General features: G+C 47.1%; 1 protein-coding gene across 5 annotated transcripts in view; it reads left to right on the top strand.

Moving 5' to 3' along the window:
* The first annotated feature begins 2,270 nt into the window (after window positions 1-2,270).
* The window catches only part of SYN3 (synapsin III), a 553,389-nt gene continuing 541,787 nt past the window's right edge, over window positions 2,271-13,872 (top strand). For 2 of the 5 annotated variants that reach the window (XM_031005415.3, XM_019018272.4), the window contains exon 1: window positions 2,271-2,383. The gene's annotated coding sequence lies outside the window, so the exon portion shown is untranslated. Of the gene's footprint in view, window positions 2,384-7,945; window positions 8,455-13,872 lie in introns of those variants that run through there. The other 3 variants (XM_019018273.4, XM_004063365.5, XM_055374322.2) reach the window with 3 other exon arrangements.

The raw sequence follows: 13,872 nt of genomic DNA, 5'->3' as shown, positions 1-13,872 counted from the left end.
AACTAGAGATTTAACATAATCTGAGTTAGTTTCTGGCCTCTTAATAAAAATCAGGGTCTGGCGTGGTGGCTCACGCCTATAATCCCAGCACTTTGGGAGGCCAAGGTGGGCGGATCACGAGGTTAGAAGTTTGAGACCAGTCTGGCCAACATGGTGAAACCCTGTCCCTACTAAAAATACACAAAGTAGCCAGACGTGATGGTGGGCGCCTGTAATTCCAGCTGCTTGGGAGGCTGAGGCAGGAGAATTGCTTGAACCAGGGAGGTGGAGGTTGCGGTGAGCCAAGATCGCACCACTGCACTCTAGCCTGAGTGACAGAGCAGGACTCAGTCTCGATAAAAAACAAACAAACAAAAAACAGAACATCTGGTAACTCTGGGTGGGTCTCCATTCACATATGGCAAAAATCAGTTGGAGCTGAGCAGTGACTGTCACCTTAGGCAGATGTGCATACCTCAGTCTGTCACAAGCCCCATCCCTCCTATTATACCCTGCCAACCTCACTTAGTACATGACTACCCGGCCACGTCGGTATTAAAGTTTGTGATCCTTCAGCTAGTCTTATGCCCTCTTAGTTACTGAGGTTAGAGTCACTCCCTCTTAGTTACTGAGATCATGTACTAACGCTCATGCAGTAAGTGGAAGATGCTGGGTAAGAACCTTCCCGATCTTAGAAATAGTACCATTACTCCACAGTGGCTCAAGCTAAACACCTAGGAGATTTTCTTCTTTTATCCCTTTATGTCAACCCCTGTCATAGTCTATTTTGTGCCAATATAACAGAATATCACAGACTGGGTAATTTATAAGGAACAACAATTTATTTAGCTCATGGCTCTGGAGGCTGGGAAGTCCAAGATTGAGGGGCTGCATCTGGTAAGGGCCTTCATGCTGAGTCACCCCATGGCACAAGGCAGAACACGAGAGCAGCAGAGGGGTGGGGAGAGGGCCACTCCTGGCATTAATGGAATCACCTCTTAAAGGTCCCACCTCTCAACACTGTTGCATTGGGGATTAAGTTTCCAAGATATGAACTTTGAACTTTGGGGAACATATTTAAACCATAGCATCCCCTAAATCCAGCCTAATCCATCATCAAGCCTTCCTGTGCTACTTTTGACACACATTGCAGGGGGTCCACCTTTTCCCTATCTTGCTGTCACCACCCTGGTCTTCATCACCATAATCTCTTGCCTGAATTGTTCCCTCCAGATTGATATGACAAAGCCCTGACCCTCACGGTGGCCTACAAGGTTCTGGGTGATGGTGATTCCACACTAGTTTACCTCTCTGGCCATAACCTACTCTCCCCTTGCTCACCTCACTCAACCACCCTGAGGGCCAGTTCCAGCTTCAGAACCACGCATCTGCCGACCCCTTTGTCAGCAATGCTCTTGCTTCAGCCCTGGAATCGTTTTTGTCCTCCAAGTATCCAATATCACAAGTGGCCTGGAGACCACCCTAGGTATAGCAGTCCTAGACACCTTTCTCTTTCTTTTCTTTTCTTTTTTTTTGGAGACGGCGTCTAGCTCTGTTGCCCAGGCTGGAGTGCAGTGGCTCTATCTCGGCTTACTGTAACTTCCACCTCCTGGGTCCAAGCAATTCTGCCTCAGCCTCCCGAGTAGCTAGGACTACAGGTGAGGGCCACCATGCCCAGCTAATTTTTGTATTTTTAGTAGAGACGGGGTTTTATCATCTTGGCCAGGCTGGTCTTGAACTCCCGACCTCGTGATTCACCCGCCTCGGCCTCCCAAAGTGCTGGGACTACAGGCGTGAGCCACAGGCACCCAGCTGACATTCTCTTGTTTTTTTCGTTTGTTGTATATAACCTACCCCCACCCCCACCCCATGCAAAGTCCACGAGAACGATAGACTTTGTCTTGTTCCCTGTTGCATCCTGGCCCTAGGGCCTAGCCCACAGCCTGGGACATTTCCTGACAAGGGGCCCTGGTTTCTCTGAGGTGCCACCTGAGGTCCGGGAGGTCAGCTGACTTTCCCAAAGGTGGATTCCAAGGACACTGCACTCTTCGCACTCCCCGAGGGGCGTCTAGACACTCCTGGGACCCAGAATTATTAGCTAACTGGGCTCCTGAGTCCGGTGAGAGCTCAGAGTCTAGAAGCAACTTTCCCTGCCTGGAGAGGTGAACCCAGCAGGGCGGAGGGGGAGGCGTGGGCGAGGGAGTGGGCGCGGGTGGGCGGGGCCGTCCGGGGGCCTCGTTGCCCGAGCCAATGGGGCGCCGCGGCGCGGGGAGGCCGGGCCGCCGGGCGGGGGCGCTCGCGCGCGTTGAGGGGCAGAGGCTGAGCTCCCGGGACCCGGAGCGGATCGACTGGCGGGCGCCGCGCCGAGGCACCACCGGGCGCCGAGTTCCTGGCGGCTCGCACGGTAAGCGGCGCAGCGCCGCAAAGTAGACTTTGTGGGGTTTCTGACAGCCGGGAGACCCCACCTCGAGCGGGGGCTGCTGGTGCGTTCTCGCGTCGGGCTGCGTCCCCTGGAGCTCCGGCTCTGTGTCCGCGGGATGCGGGCGCACGGAGGGGCAGGGAGGGAGGCAAGGAGCCGCGCACCACGGTGTCTCCCCAGGCTGCCGCTGCCGGCGCCCTGGGCCGGTCCCTGGGACAGACAGATCGGCGTGCGGGGGCCGTCTGCCGGGCCCGGGAGCCGGGGGCGCGCAAGACTGTGGATCCTAAGACTGCCTCCACCCAGCGCCCGGCCCGGGGAAGAGCTTGCGGGAAACCAGGAACCGCGGCGGCCGGACCTCTGCTCTGCGCCGGCTCCTAGGACCTGCCTTAGGTCCCCAGACCCCTCATGACCTGTTGCCTTGGGTTTGGGAGGTCAGGTTTGTCATGCCATTTCCGATTTCCAGTCATCCTGGGGGCAGGATGAAATTTCAGAGTGGTTTCCTGGCCAAGCTAGAAGCAGAGAATAGCTCTGGATACAGCACCTCGTGTATCTATCCAGCACTTACTTGGCTCTTTCTGAGTGCCAGGAACTGTGCCAAGCCCTAGCAGCATGAAGAATGGTCTTTGGGGAGCTTCTGGGGCTAAGAGGGACAGTAGGAGGAGCAATTGCAGTGCAGGGTAGTGCGGAAGACTCGAGATGGAGAAGAGGACGGTGAGGAAGCCAGGAAGGCTTCAGAGAGGAGGTGACCATTGACTGGAAGTCGGAGGTTTTGCCAGGCCGAAAAGTGTGTTGGGACTGTGAGTTGATAGGGAGCAGGAATTCCAGGTGGGTTTTCTTATGTAAAGGTAAAGAAACTGAAACGGTCCCGTGTCCTGACCTAGAACATCAGATAATTCTACAGCAGATAATGGAGTAGGACCGGGTCTTGTTGTAGGTAGGAAATGAGCTCTCGACATGGCAGGGAGCTAAAACCTGCACAGACCTTAAAGTGCAGCCTTAGAATATTTAGAATTTTATCCTGGAATGAAGGAGGGCCGTGGAAGAATTCTGATCAGTGATCAGGTCCCTCTGGCAGCTCTGGGGACAATGGATGGAGGCCGGAGCATCAGAAAGCTGGTAAGTTGTAGTTGTTTTCTGGTCCTTGGCTGCAAATACTCTTCCCTGCTTAAAGGAGCCCCCTCTGCCCGGGAGCCGTGCTCCCTGGCTTCTGGACATGGATTCAGGCAAAGAGTTGCTGCCCGTGTAATGCTTGCTTCTGCAGCCTGCACATCATTTTGATATTGTTTCTGGAGCCTGTGACCTCAGTCTTGTCATCAGGCCTCTGAAGGGTGCCTCTGCTCTTCTTTTCTCATCTTCAAGCCCTCTGTGTGCCCTTCCCCTCTGCCTGGGCTCCCCTTTCTGTTTCACAGAGATCCAGTCTCAGCCATTGGAGGCAAGGCTGTGTGTAGATTGGTGTAGTAGAAAGAACAAGGGCTCGCTGGGAAATCAGACCAGAAAGTCACTTTAGCCATAGGCTTTGGGGACATTAGCAACCTTCATGAACCTTCTTTTTCTGATTTAAAAGGAAATCATTGTACTCACCTGTCATGGTTCGGGTTCCCTGGAAAAAGACTCGGCGCTTCTGAGATTTTTGTGCAGATAAGGGAAGCAGAACTGGGCAGAGGGAGATGTTGATCTATGGTGCAGTGCAAGAGAGGTCTCAATCCCTCCCATGAGACAAAGAGACGAGGCCTTTGAAGCTTAATGTTGATCAGTCAGTGGGTGCAGGCTGGTCCTAGGGAGGGAGCTAGGATGTCCCTTCAGCAGGACAGTTCCTGACTAGGGACTCACCTGGGAGCTGGGGTAACCAACACTCTGGCAGCCGGACATGGGGAAGTCATGAGTGTCTTGGTCTTGGAGGGGGGTTGAGCATTTCCCCATGGTATCCACTACACTACCTCACAAATGAAGCAGTGCTTTGTACTGTGCCTGGTGCGTAGTAGATATCTTAAAAGTATTCATTTCTCTCACCTTTAAGTTTCATGACTGCAGCTGAAAATGAGTTTTGGAATTCGAGTTGAGTCAGCTTTTGTGAGGAGCTTTTAATAATAATAGCCACAAAGACTACTGCTTCCCTTTTTTGAGTGTCTATTATGTATATACATTCTCTTCTAGTTATCCAATAATACTCCAACTTAGGTACTTTTATTCTCATTTTATAGTAAACCCAGTCTCTTCCAAAACCCAACCAAGTTGATGTTCTTTTGCCACAAAATAATAATTATAATAATAACAATCACTCACAACTCTATGATTTGTTACACTTTCCAAAGTGCTTTCATTGGTGGATTGATTGATTAATCATTCATTCATCCACTAATTAATCAATCAATGTGTATTGAGTGTCTCTTGAGGAGTAGGCGCTGTCCTAGGTGATAGGGAGAAAGCTCAGTCTATTAGAGGAGATAGACATTAAATACTTGGATTCATCAAAAGCAAGTGTTGAGGGATGGAACATTGCATTGCATAGCCAGGATGTGATAGAGAATAACAGGCTCTTTGTCCAATTGACTCCTTGCCTTTAGTTTCAATATAACCTTCTTGGAAAGGCCTTCTGTACTCCCTCCCTTTTATTCTCCCTTCGTAACAGTCATTTATCTATTTTATTTACTTTCCTATTGTTGGTCCTCCCCTTTAGACTGCAGACTCCAAGGGATCATACATTGCTTCATCCTAAGAGCCTACCACGGGTTTAGCACATATTTCTTAAATGAGTGAAATGAATGAAGGGTGGATGTGCTTAACAGCGTAGTCAGGGAAGGTCTCCCAAAGTAGTGACATTTACACTGAGATCTGGGGAATGAGAAAGATCCAGCAACACCAAGATCAAGAGGCAGAGAGAACAGCTTATTCAAAGACCACGAGGTGGAGGAATGGAGGCTATTGTGGTTGGAGCGCATAGTGGGCAAATTGTGTGGAGTGGCCCGAGATGAGTTTGAAGGCAGTGGAGTCTTGGAGGCCACGCTGAGCTTAGATTTTTATCTAAAGTGCAACAAACGAATCATTGAAGGATTTTAAGCCTGATGTGATAGTGTATATTTGTGTGTTATCTGTTATGCCTCTGGGAGGAAAACTCCTTGAAGAAAGGTGCTTAGTAAATAGTGCTTAAATGAATGGATGATCTGGTTTATGTTTTAAAAGGAGTCAATCTCAGCTTCCAGGTGAGAAGTGGAATAGAGAGAAGAAAGATCTTGTCACAGTTGGAAGCTCAGTGAGATATATATTGGTGTCTGGGCTAGAGGACAGCAATAGTGTTGGAGAAAAGTAAAAGGGTTTGAGCTCTATTTAGGAAGCAAAATGGACAGGACTTGCTGATACTTTAAATGCAGGGAATATGGGAAAAGGGTGGGGATGAAGGATGGTGGCCAGCCTTATGGTTTCAGATTGGTTGGCTACTGAAAGTCTGGCAGCTCCATCAGTAAGTGACTGAATAAACAAAATGTGGTATAACATACAATAGAATGTTACTCAGCCATAACAAGGAGTGAAGTACTAATACATGCTGCAATGTGGATGAACCTTAAAAATACTATGTGAAAACGTGTTTTAAAAGCCAGACACAAAAGGTTACATAGTGTATGATTCCCTTTATGTGAAGCATCCAGAATAGGTCAATCCGTAGAGACAGAAAACAGATTGGTGTTTGTGCTGATCTGAGGGGGAGGTGGGACTGGGGCTTGACTGCTTAATGGCTAAGTGGTTTCCTTTTGAGGTGATGAAAATGTTTTGGAACTAGATAGAGGCGACAGTTTGTACATCATCATGAGGATAGTAAATGCCACGCATTGTTAGTTTAAAATGGCTAGCTTTTAGTTATGTAAATTTCACCTAATTAAAAAAACAAACAAACAAAAGTTGGGTGGATGGGAGCACTATTCACATAACAGAGACTAGGCGAGGAGCAGGTTGTGCTTAGAGGATACAATTCAAATACTCTCTTGGAGATGCCCGTAAAACATCCACATAGAGACAGGAATTGGCTGTGAGTCTGGAGTCGAGGAGGGGAGTCTGGGCTGGAGATATAAATATGGCAGTTGTCAGCACTTAGATGTCAGCCAATAAAATGGATGAGTTCGAGCGTGAGAGAGAGAGGAGGAGAAAATCAGAGCTTTGGATCATTCTTTAATTTGATCTTTATAACTATTCATAGGAGATGCGATTGTCCTCATTTTTAGATAAGGACACCAACCCCCTCTCCCGTGTCCAAACGAACTTGCCCGAAATCAGTTTGTTCCTGTGAGTCTCCAGACTTCCAATCCTTTGTCTTTCCCATCTCAGTGTGATGCCATTTAGAACTTCGGCAAACACTTTCTCTCCCTTCTTTTGGTCATGATTGAGTATTCACACGTGGCAGGCACTGTCCAGGTTTATGTTAGTGGAGAAAGTAGACATGGCTCTAATCTCATGGAGTTTATCCAGTAAACAAGTAACTGCAGCCCACAACTCCAGGAGACCTTAAGATCACAGAGCAGGGGCATCTATCCCTGGTTTGGGGGTTGGCGGGTGGTTGGGGAAGGCTTCCAAGAGACAGTGATGTTTAAGCTGAATTTGCAACAGAAGCAGAGGGAATGAGCCCAAGAAAGAGAATAATCCACCATTGTCTTCATTTCCCCGTTCCTCGCAGGTTCCTGGCATTTTCCAACTCATCAAGAGAGTCTGTGTTTTCTGTAACTCTAGAGGCAATAAGTAAATAAACGGCTTGGTTTGACTTCAAGCGGGAGCTTCAAAAGGGTAGCAAGGTCGGGTCCCAACAGCCTGTCTTTCAAAGCAAGGCTCCATCTCTTGCTCAACTGACTTATCCTCTCTTTTTTTTTGAAACGGAGTCTCGCTCTGTTGTGCCCAGGCTGGAGTGCAATGGCGTGATCTCGGCTCACTGCAACCTCCGCCTCCTGGGTTCAAGTGATTCTCCTGCCTCAGCCTCCAGAGTAGCTGGAATTATAGGCACCCACCACCACACCCGGCTAATTTTTGTATTTTTAGTGGAAACGGGGTTTCACCATGTTGGTCAGGCTGGTCTCGAACTCCTGATCTCAGGTGATACACCCACCTCGGCCTCCCAAAGTGCTGGGATTACAGGCGTGAGCCACTGCGCCCGGCCAACGCAGCCTCTCTTAACCTGACTTTTTATACTTGGGATATGGAGCCATTGTTCAGTGCAGGAAATAAATGAGATGATGTAGCAAAGTTTTGGACACATGAAAAATGCTCAGAAAAAATGTTATCTTGTTTGAAGAGGAAGACTTTCTGAGTTGATCAGTGGTTGCCACACTCTGTACACTATTTATAATACAGCTATCCATGCTCCCTTTTTGTAGGTTCTGATTTAGATGGGTTGAAATGAAAAATGATGATCTGTATGTTTAGAAAGCATCCTGGATGATTCTGATAAAAGCAAGTTCAGGAACCATTGGTTTAGACCAAATCCTCTTTGCTCTGATGAGCATGAAAGGGTTAAGCACCTAGAAGCAGAATTTTGCCTTCTAGGAATTATTAGCCAATGACGGTGCTGACCGATGATGTAATGTCTTTGGCTGGTGCTCCATTGGTTAAGTGTATTGTTTCTCTTGCTTCAGCTGTTTGAGGAGCAGAGCTGGAGCACAAGGGTTAATAATTTTGTGGAAGCAGTTAGAGCTCTCTCTCTCTTTTTTTTTTCTTTCGTTCCTCTCCTGCTAGGTGTGAGTATACAGCAGGGCCCTGCAGATTGTTGCCCTTCTCCTTCCAACAAACATCCACACTCTCCTTACACATCCATACTCTCCTCCTTTCCTCCTCCCAAACAGAGCACATGTGTCCGTAGTACTACGGAGGAGGAGAAGGAGGAGGAGGAGGAGAAAGAAGAGGAGGAGGAGGATTCTTTAGAGAAGAGAGCCCTTTCAAAGTTCCACACTGCAGTCTCTTACTGCAGTCTCTCCTTGCCACCGGGGACGGGCACAGCCCCAGGTCCCTCTGAATGAATTGCTAAACTGCCACCTGCTTCTGAGCATTGTTCAACCTGGCAGAATCCTTAGAACCAGGAGGTGAGCCCAAGGTTTTGGAAGAGGGAGTGGGCCTGGTGGGAAGGAGCCATGGGGTGCGGGGAGGACTAGCTCTAGACTGAAGGTCAGGTGCAAGCTCAAGCCAGTGGCTGCCACTGGCTTGTGATATGAGCTTGGGCAGGGTGGTCTCCCTCTCTGGGTCTGTTTGCCAAAGTGCACGATGTGAGGCTTGGATTAGGGCCTTCCTAATCCAAGTTTTAGCAGACACTGTCTAGGGAGTGTGCTCACCAGGAGCCACAAGGAAGCATGTTCTTGGTGTAGCTTTCTGTCAGATACTCCCTGAAGATACACGCTTTCTTTTGGGAATCTGGGCAGGAGGGGAGCTCGTCAGGTAATCCCTGTATCTCTGAAACCACTTCTAATCTGGTTCCTCCTTATATTGTCTGAGCTCCCTCTAGAGCACTCCAGCTCAGTCAGTGGCCCTTGTAGAATCTGGGCTGAGGTTTCTCCAGAGACTCTTGAATGGTCTCATGGATTTTGATCATGTCATTTGGGGGGACCTTTGGGTCCCTGACCCTTGAGTTGTTTGTGCGCCTTAATGTATTTGGGCACTTTTCTAGGTGTCCCAGGCTGGGGCTCTTAGGGGTGAGGAGAGGAATTCTTTTTGTATTATGGATAGCGTAACTGTGATTTTTGTTTGTTTGTGTTTAATGGGAAATGGATTATTGCCTCTGCCTAAAACTTCTCACCTTGTCCAGAAAGGGTCCCAATGTAGGCATGTGTGCCTCAAGATGTAAATTGAAATGAGTAGATGTGGGGAAGGGGAGGGGAGCAGAGCAGCTGAGGAAAACTGCTAGCAAGAACCACTGACCTTCATTTCATAAGTAATTCAAGAAATCCTTGCCTTTCATAGACACACAGCGATGCTGGCTATCTCTTGCGGTCCTCCAAAAATATACAGAAATAGAAAATTTTTCTACTTTTAATTTTTCAGAATTGGGTTATAAGTGATGGGTTCTCAGTTTTGGAGAATGGGGCCTACAAAGGGTTATCTTTGTGTCTTGTGTGGTCCTTGGTGTTTGCCACCCTGTGTTCTAGGCCAGGCTTGCTGATGTAGGTCCTTGAGCAAGTCACCGAACGTTTCTGAGCCTCAGTTCTCTCCCTTGTAAATCGCAGAGGTAGAAAGGAGTTGGACCTGCTGATTTTTGCAGCCTTCTACGTCTGGCCACCTGGGCTTCAGATTACTGTAAGCCTTTGGAATTTGAATATGTTGATGAAGTGGGCTCAGTGGGTAAAGAATGTTTGAATAAAGGGATACACGGCGTATGTCCTCTAGGTACTGGGTGCTTTATACGGGTTTTAATTTATTTCACCATCCCAGCTGCGCTGGGAGTGGCTAAAATTAACCCCACTCTGCAGATGTGAAAATCAAGGCTAAAGGAGGTTGAGTGACTTGTCCAAGATGATCCACTTGCTCAGTGGCAGGGCTGGTATTTAGAGCTGTGCAGGCAGATGTACTGAGGGAGGGATCCATGGCAGGATAATGGTGGGGCTGGAGCAGGAATCTTTTGTCTGCCTTTGTTTCCTTGCATGCTGTTCTCTGTACTAGGAGTCATGTGCTGGTTTTGAGATAAACTAGCTCAGCCAGGTCACTGTAGCTTATCCACTCACTGTCTGGGACCACAAAAGATTGGAGGACCCTGGTTCTGAAAGGGACCTTACAGTTCTTTGGATCAAGCTCCTCAATTTGTTTTGCTTTGTTTTGTTTTTTTTTTTAAACAGTCTCGCTCTGTCACCCAGGCTGGAGTGCAGTGGCGTGATCTCGGCTCACTGCAACCTCCACCTCCCAGGCTCAGAGATTCTCATGTCTCAGCCTCCCGAGTAGCTGGGACTACAGACATGCACCACCACGCCTGGCTAATTTTTTGTATTTTTAGTAGAGATGGGGTTTCACTATGTTGGCCAGGCTGGTCTTGAACTCCTGACCTCAAGTGATCCACCTGCCTCAGACTCCCAAACTTCTGGGGTTACAGGCGTGAGCCACTGTGCCTGGCCAAGCCCCTCAATTTGTAGCTGAGAAAATGGAGATCCACAAAAGTTAGGGGATTTGTTTCATGTCACTTGATGAGTTGACAGATGGGAAGAAATGGACACAAAGACTCCCTGTCTTAGGTGTTTGGAGTTGTATTTTTATAACTTTTTTTTTTAAGAAAAAATAAAACAACAACACTCATTCATTTGAGACACATGGGGTGAGTGAGTTGCGTTTAGTTATTCTCACCTGCAGGCCCCTTTCCAGTGCCAAAAGATTGGAGTAGGCTTATGGAAAACCTCCTCTGCTTGGCTTTGTGGCTGGTGTCTGAGACACAGAGGGCAACAGGCAAGCTGAGTATGAGACCTGGTCACTTTCCTTGAGCAGGCTCAGGCTGTGTTTCCTGGGGTCTTCTAGCTCACAGGTTAGCAGTCCTTCCCAATGGATGGGCCGAGACCCTGACCCTTTCCTCCTGCGTGCGGCTGGCACCGAATCTGTGCCACTGTAAGAGTAGTTGCCACATGCCGTGTGGTTTTTGTTCTTTGTCTTCCCGACTAAGAGGCATGCTTCCAGAGCATAGCTCCCAAAATATTGAATTTAATTAATTGGTGGAGCTGCCTAATGGGGAGGCGGGTATCAATAGCTTGGATGAGCACCCAGAATAAAAACCATCCGGTGGTTATTAAAAAGCACAGTGCAGATACTTGACCCTTTTCATGATCACTATAGCATTAAGAAAGTCTCACCCAAATAACAGGCTTCAGAAATTCAAATTATTATCATAGGAAAGAGGAGTTATAATTATTCTGCAGGGCTGGAGGGCAAAGCTAGCTGCAGCAGTGGAATTTGGAGAAAAGCCGATAGCAGACAGAGGAAGAACGTGCTGGTAGTGGAGCTGTCCAGCAGGGGGAGCCCACCTTCCAAGGCGCTGTCATCATTGAAACCCTGCAAGGAGTGGAACTTGGCAATCTGTAACTTCCTTTCTAGAGCTAACATTTCTTGATTATCTATCAAGCGGGAGTAAATCAGAGGAAGCTAAGGGTACAGCAACACTGTGTCTTACTCATTTTTTAGGCTCTAAACCCATTGTATGGTGTGAAAATCATGTGTAGCCAAAAATACCCTAAAAATATTTTAATGGCCAGAAAGTTGCATTATACATGGTTTTTGTGTATGAAACCCTGAATAGTAATTCCCTGTCCTATCCAGTGTGCAAAACTCTGGCCTACAGCAAAAGAAGTAGAAAAAGAAGATCAAAAAAGAAGTTGTCTGCATCTTCATGCTGCTCTGTTTTTAAGGCAACTGTCAAATCTCTAGGGCATGGGGTGAAGGAGAGGGAATTCTTAGGAGTATGTATTTGCTTGCAAGGTTTCTGTCATTCAGTTTGGATAAACAGCCTCTAATACCTTCATACATGTTGTTTCAGTCCATTTTGCATTGCCATTAAGGAATACCTGAGACTGGGTAATTTATAAAGAAAAGAGGTTTATTTGGCTCAAGGTTCTGCAGGCTGTACAAGCATGGCACCAGCATCTGCTCAGCTTCTGGTGAGGCCTCAGGAAGCTTTAACTCATGGCAGAAGGCGAAGGGGTAACAGGCATATCACATGGTGAGAGAGAGAGCAACAGAGAGAGGAGTACGTGCCAGGCTCCTATTAACAACCAACTCTTGTGTGAACTAATAGGGCAAGAACTCACTCATCACCAAGGGGAGGACACCAAGCCATTCATGAGGGATCCACCCCCATCACCAAAACACCTCCCAGCAGGCCCCACCTTCAGTACTGGGGATCACATTTCAAAAATATTTTTGAGGGTATTTTTAGCTACACATGATTTTCACACCATACTATGGGTTTAGAACCTAAAGAATGAATAAGATGCAGTGTTGCCATACCCTCATGCTATTTGGAGAAGGCAAACATCCAAACTATATCACGTTAATAGTTTTTTTTTAACAATAATGAAAATTAAATGAGATAATATATGTGGAAACCTCCAGCCCAGGAAATGTTGCTGTATGGTAGGTGTTCAATAATATTTGCTGGAAGGTAATCAGCATATTGCTTCAGCAGACTGGTCCATGCTGGTCTTTGAAACATTTTAGAGAAGAAACTGGCCACTAGTGTCCAGGTGTTGGTCGGTGTTTTCTACTTGAGGTTGGCATGTTCTGCCTGCCTCCTCCGGACAGTATTCATTCTCATGCCCCTGAATATTGCTTCTAAAGTCCAAAGTGGAAAAAGAATGGAGTTGAAGGCAACACAGACCTGAGTTCAAAATGCCAGACATCACTGTGTGACATCAGTCATGTTACCTAACCTCTCTGTGTTGGTTCTTTTTTTTTTTTTTTTTGCACGTGAAAATGGGACTAATAGGTCTAACCTTGAAGGATAAGAGGATTAAGAGAGAACCTTCAGAGTGCCAGGAACCTGTAGAGCAGGTGTTCTGTAAATGCTCATGTATTCATTCTCCTTGGAAAGGTGTTATAGAGAGGTGTTTTTATTATTATTTTTTTTCTTTCTTCAATCTTACCTCAAACTTCTTTGTTCACATTAGTGGCACTTCTGGATAGCTTTCTGCAAGCCCTCAGGAAACCCCACATGGCATTACTCTAAGAATGCTGTCCTTATAGCCTGGCACCTCCTGCCTGTTTTCTAACCAAGCACCAGAAAGCTGCACTTAGAAGGGAGATGTCGAAATTAACACATTTTTTGAAAGCACCATCAGCTGAATTAACTGTTCGGGGCTAGGACTGCTTTACTCAGGGGCCACGTAGGCAGGTGATTTGAGGGGTGATACAAAGAAATTTTTGAGTCAAAGTATGGCTCCACGTTGAAAGCATTGGGAATTTCATTATTGAGTGTTCGTCTCTTGGGTGTGCTCATTCATTCATTCAACAAATATTATGGAGTTTTAATCCTGTGATAGGCAGATTCTAAGTGCTGGGGATGTATTGGTGACTAGTACAGATAAGGTTACCCTCATGCATCTTATATTCTCAGAGGAAAGGTAGAAAATAACCACAAAACAAATATATTATATGATGCCACTTAGTAATGAGTGCCATGAAGAAAAACGAAACAGTATGAGGGAAATACTATTATAGATACTATTATAGAAAAGTCAGTTAAAGAAGACCTGTGTAAGGAGTAAATATTTCAGTAGAGCCGTGATGTTTGGGAGTGAGTTTTTGGAAATACCTGTAGAAAAGAGTACCTGGCAGAGAGAACAGCAGATGGACCTCAGGACAGGTAAGAGGTGGGGGAAGGGAGAGTTGGAGAAGATGTCTTTAGAGAGGTTCCCAAAGCCAGGCCTGGTGGGAACTCATGGGCTGTGGAAAGGAGTTTGGATTTTTTTTTTTTTTTTTTTTTTTAAACAGAGACTTGCTCTGTTGCCCAGGCTGGAGTGCAGTGGTGTGGTCTCACCTCA

This window comes from Gorilla gorilla, chromosome 23 (genome assembly GCF_029281585.2).
Source record: "Gorilla gorilla gorilla isolate KB3781 chromosome 23, NHGRI_mGorGor1-v2.1_pri, whole genome shotgun sequence".
NCBI classification, from domain to species: domain Eukaryota; kingdom Metazoa; phylum Chordata; class Mammalia; order Primates; family Hominidae; genus Gorilla; species Gorilla gorilla.
This window is presented reverse-complemented; position numbering and strand designations above follow the sequence as displayed.